Genomic DNA, 4564 nt, shown 5'->3' with positions numbered 1-4564 from the left:
ATGCAAATATATAATTTAATTCGTTTTTGTAAATAAACAAATTATTATTTACTTTACTTTGCGAAGTGAAATTTTTGGTTTTTTTTTTATTTTTATCGTGTCTAAAAACCGATATTGAAATGTTTTACCGGATTATGACGTTTAAACTAATTGATTAATTATTCGAAGCGCGTGAAAACAATTTATTTTTATTATTATAATTAACCGCTAATTTTAACGGAATTAGGGAATCTGGTGATCCAGTTTACCGAATCAGTGACCTGAATAATTATATAATAGATCTCCTGATTTCCTGACTCCGAATCCGTAACGCAGTAAAAATTACAACTTAGCGGTTAATTAAAATAAAAATAAATTGTTTTTATAAATTTATGTAAATTTTTAAAAGTAATTAATCAATTAGTTTAGTCATCATTCGGTGAAACATAATAAATAGTAGATACTTATTTATTTAATTACAATAAATAAATTATTTTTTGTAATTAAAATAAATAAGTATATACTATTTATTTATGTTTCACCGGATGATATTATGTTATAATAAATTATATATTTGCATAAGTTTGAATGAATATAATTAATTTCAATACTTGATAAATATTTTTTAAACAGCGATTACATTATTGATATCAAAATAAATAAAATTTATATATATAAATGATTGCTAAAAAACGGGCGCTAAAGGTGTCCCTGAATTTGATTTTATTTAAAGATGCGTAATATATATATATATATATATATATATATATATATATATATATATATATATATATATATATATATATATATATATATATATATATATATATATATATATATAATTCATTGGGTACTCTGGCTTCACTTCACTTTTCATAAAAAATAAAATTTATATATGTAAATGATTGCTAAAAGCACCACGGGCCCTCCTGAATTTAATATTTATAACATATGCGTAATATGTATAAATTTTTAGCTTTCCCGGTGTAGCGCTTTTAATTTACTGCCATTAAAATTTTACTGCGCAGCAAAGTTCCAACGTTAAAATTTTACTGCGCAGTAAAATTCAACTTTGAAATTTTACTGCGCAGTAAAATTTCAACGTTGGAATTTTACTGCGCAGTAAAATTTCAACGTTGGAATTTTACTGCTATGGTTATTATTTTACTGTTTTTTTTTATATACAGTTTTTAGTGTTTATTTTTTCGGCGTTTTCAAGATGTACAAAAATATTAACTTTCATGGTATCAAGAAATATTTGAATGACAAAAAGTTTCCTGAAGATGTAAACGAGAGAGGAAAAAAAGCAAACTTTAAAAGGCATTGTAAAAACTTTGCAATTGACAACAAATTGATGCATTGCAAAAGAAATATTGGTGAGAAAAACTTTTTAACTAATTCAAAGTTTCAAAAAAATTTTTAACATTTTTTGGTTCTAATTATTGTTTTTATTTAAATGTCTACAAACAAACTTTTGTTTCTCGTAGGTGATTGTGGTAATAGATTGAGAAAAGCAACTAAACATAGTTAAAGAAGTTCATGAGGGTCTAGGAACTTCAGAGAAAGCTGTTGCATTACCAAGTCACCTTGGCATTAATGCTGTTAGAAAGCAAGTATCTTCAAGATTTTTTTAGCATTCAATAGTGGGAGATATCACAAAGCATATAAATCAATGTGAGCGATGTCAGAAAACCTCCAACAGAAATCTTAAAGTCTCTTCTGCTTTAAAACCTGTTAAAGTGGAACAACAAGTAATGAAGCAAGTTGGTGTGGATTTAATTCAATTACCTGAATCGAATGGATTCAAATTTGTGATTTTTCTTATTGATTATTTTTCTAAATGGACTGAAGCTGAACCTCTAAGCAACAAAACAGCAGTATCAGTAGCATCCTTTCTCTATAGGGTTATATGCAGACATGGTTGTTTTAAAATACAAATCAATGACCAAGGTCGGGAGTTTGTAAACTCTATATCCATTACATGACATAAAAGGTACTCAGCAGCATGTTACCTCGGCTTACTATCCACAAGCTAATGGCCTTGTAGAAAGACAAAACCAAACAATTAAGAAAGCAATTATTAAGGTCTTTAATGAAAATGTTTAAAATTGGGTGTCAGTTTTAGATGGATTCTTTTTTGCTTTGTTCAAGTTCATGATTCAATGGGGTACTCACCATTTTTCCTTATGTATAACCGACAATCCTGCCTTCCAATCGATGTAAAATACATAGATAGACTCAATGATGATGAATATAATCCTGTATATGATAAAGAGGTTTTACAAAAAGCTTTAGAAATGAAAAGAGGAATTGAAGAAAAAACCATAAACAAAATTGTTTGTTCACTAAAGAAACAAAAAATTGACTATGACAGAAAGCATGCAACAGCATCAAAGTATTGTGTTGGTCAGAAAGTACTTTTAAGAAATCTTAAAAGAGATGATAGGAAAGGAGCAAAAATGACTTTCTCGTGGCTGGGTCCATATGAGATTCTTGATATTTTATCAAATTCTACATGCTTATTAAGTAACAGTAAAGGGAATAACACATTGCAAAAAAAAAAATACTCTCTACATCATCTTAAACCATTTATTTAAAAGGAAAGTAATTTAAATATGTCTGAATTATCTTCAGATGTGGTGATAAAGATGAATTTCAACGCCACCTCAACTTAATGAAACATCCCTCCAAAGATATTTGCCAGAAAATTGCTGGAAAACTTGCTCTCAAAATATTTGTTATACCAGATCTTATTGGTGGAAAAGAAAATGATGTACCTTTGAAAATGCATGCATGCAAAGCTAATGGAAATTATTTTTTTCGAGCAATTTTGTTTTTGCTGTCAGGTTCTGAATGTCAACATGTATGTGTTCGTGATCTGGTTGTGAAACACATGACAACAGAACCTTGTTCCAGTCTTTTATCAGAATATTTAGGTGATGACGGGGAAAGTTATCTCACCAAAAGTGGTACGACCGCAGATGGTTTATGGGCTACAGACGTAGAGATTCTTGGTACTGCAAACCTTATTGGAATTGATATAGCGGTGTGGTCATTCACAGGACAAAAACTAACATGGCTAAAATATCCAGCTTCTAATAAATTTGACCAACGAACATATCATACTATTCTTTTAGAAAATAAAAACAATAATCATTTTGATGTTGTTTTGTCACTAAAAACTTTAAAGTAAGAAAAATTTGTATTGAAATAAAATATTGTTGGTTCCGCTTGTTTTTCACATTATTTTAGAAGTATTTACAGTCCTATTGGAAGTATATCTGAACCCATTCGTCAGATATATATACGTCCATAATTTATGGTCTTCAATTATTAGAAAACTTATTTGATATATGTTCCTAAATGTAAAATCTTCTAATGCTAAGAATAAGGGAAAATGCATAACTTTACATAAAAAAGTGAATCAAAATCTAGCCTGGAAAGTAAACTATCATTTAATGTATGCATTAAATAAAAAAAGTTTCATATGAAGATAAATCAAAGTACCTTTAATTATTTTTAAACATGTATATTTTTACCCGCCCCTCCCACAAACTTTAACATTTCTTGTTTACTTGATGACAGTAAAAAAATAACAAGCGCAGTAAATTTTTAACGTTGTAATTTTACTGCGCAGTAAAATTACAACGTTAAAAATTTACTGCGCAGTAAAATTTTAACTGAGTAAAATAATAACTCGACACCGGCCTGACTTCACTTCTCAAAATAAATAAAATTCGTATACAAAATTCTTGCTAGAAACTGGCGCCACGGGCGCCCTTGATTTAGTAATAATAAAGAATATTTTTGTTGGTATTTTTAACGTATACGTCATAAAAGTTTAGATATTTTTTCCCTATGTTGTTTTTTCACTAAGTTATTTGTCAAAAACTTAACATGCAAACAAACAAAAAAAATCAATCGTATAATACTTGTCAAGATATATGTGAAGTGGGGTTGTATAAATATTTCTAAACATGGATTTAAATCCAGGAATTTCTGGAATTTGATTTGCAAGCTTTTAAAGAATTTTAATGCTTTTTCAGTCCAAAAAAATATTATAAAATTAAACTGAAAAAACTAAAAATTAACAATTAAAAAAAAATCTACAAACAACAAAGATGTAAAATTAAAAAAATTGTTTATAGTAATACTGAATGAATTTAAAAGGGAAACTGAAGTTATGAATTAGTATCAAAAATTGAAACGGAAGAATTAAGAATGTTGAAATAGATCTTAAAGAGATCAACATGCTTCTCCGCGCAGCCGTTTTGTTTTTCATGTTTTAGATTTAAGGCTGAGAAGTAGTTTCAAATAAAAAAAAGTTAAAAAAAAAAGATATAACAAAAAGGAGTATCCTCTTCGATGATAATGGTCTCCGGAGTCTTGAGGACGTGAGTTTAATAATTAAAAACAAAGGTAAAGAAAAAGTATTTTTTTAAGCAAAATTAATAGCAACAAACAATTAGAAAAAAAATAATGAAATTAATAATGAATAATGAAAATGAAAAATGGCGGCCTAAAGATGGCAGCCTAGTTGAGCACATGTTTTAAAATAAGTTTTAATAATGGTAGTGCCTAAAGG

This window comes from Hydra vulgaris, chromosome 06 (genome assembly GCF_038396675.1).
Source record: "Hydra vulgaris chromosome 06, alternate assembly HydraT2T_AEP".
NCBI classification, from domain to species: domain Eukaryota; kingdom Metazoa; phylum Cnidaria; class Hydrozoa; order Anthoathecata; family Hydridae; genus Hydra; species Hydra vulgaris.
This window is presented reverse-complemented; position numbering follows the sequence as displayed.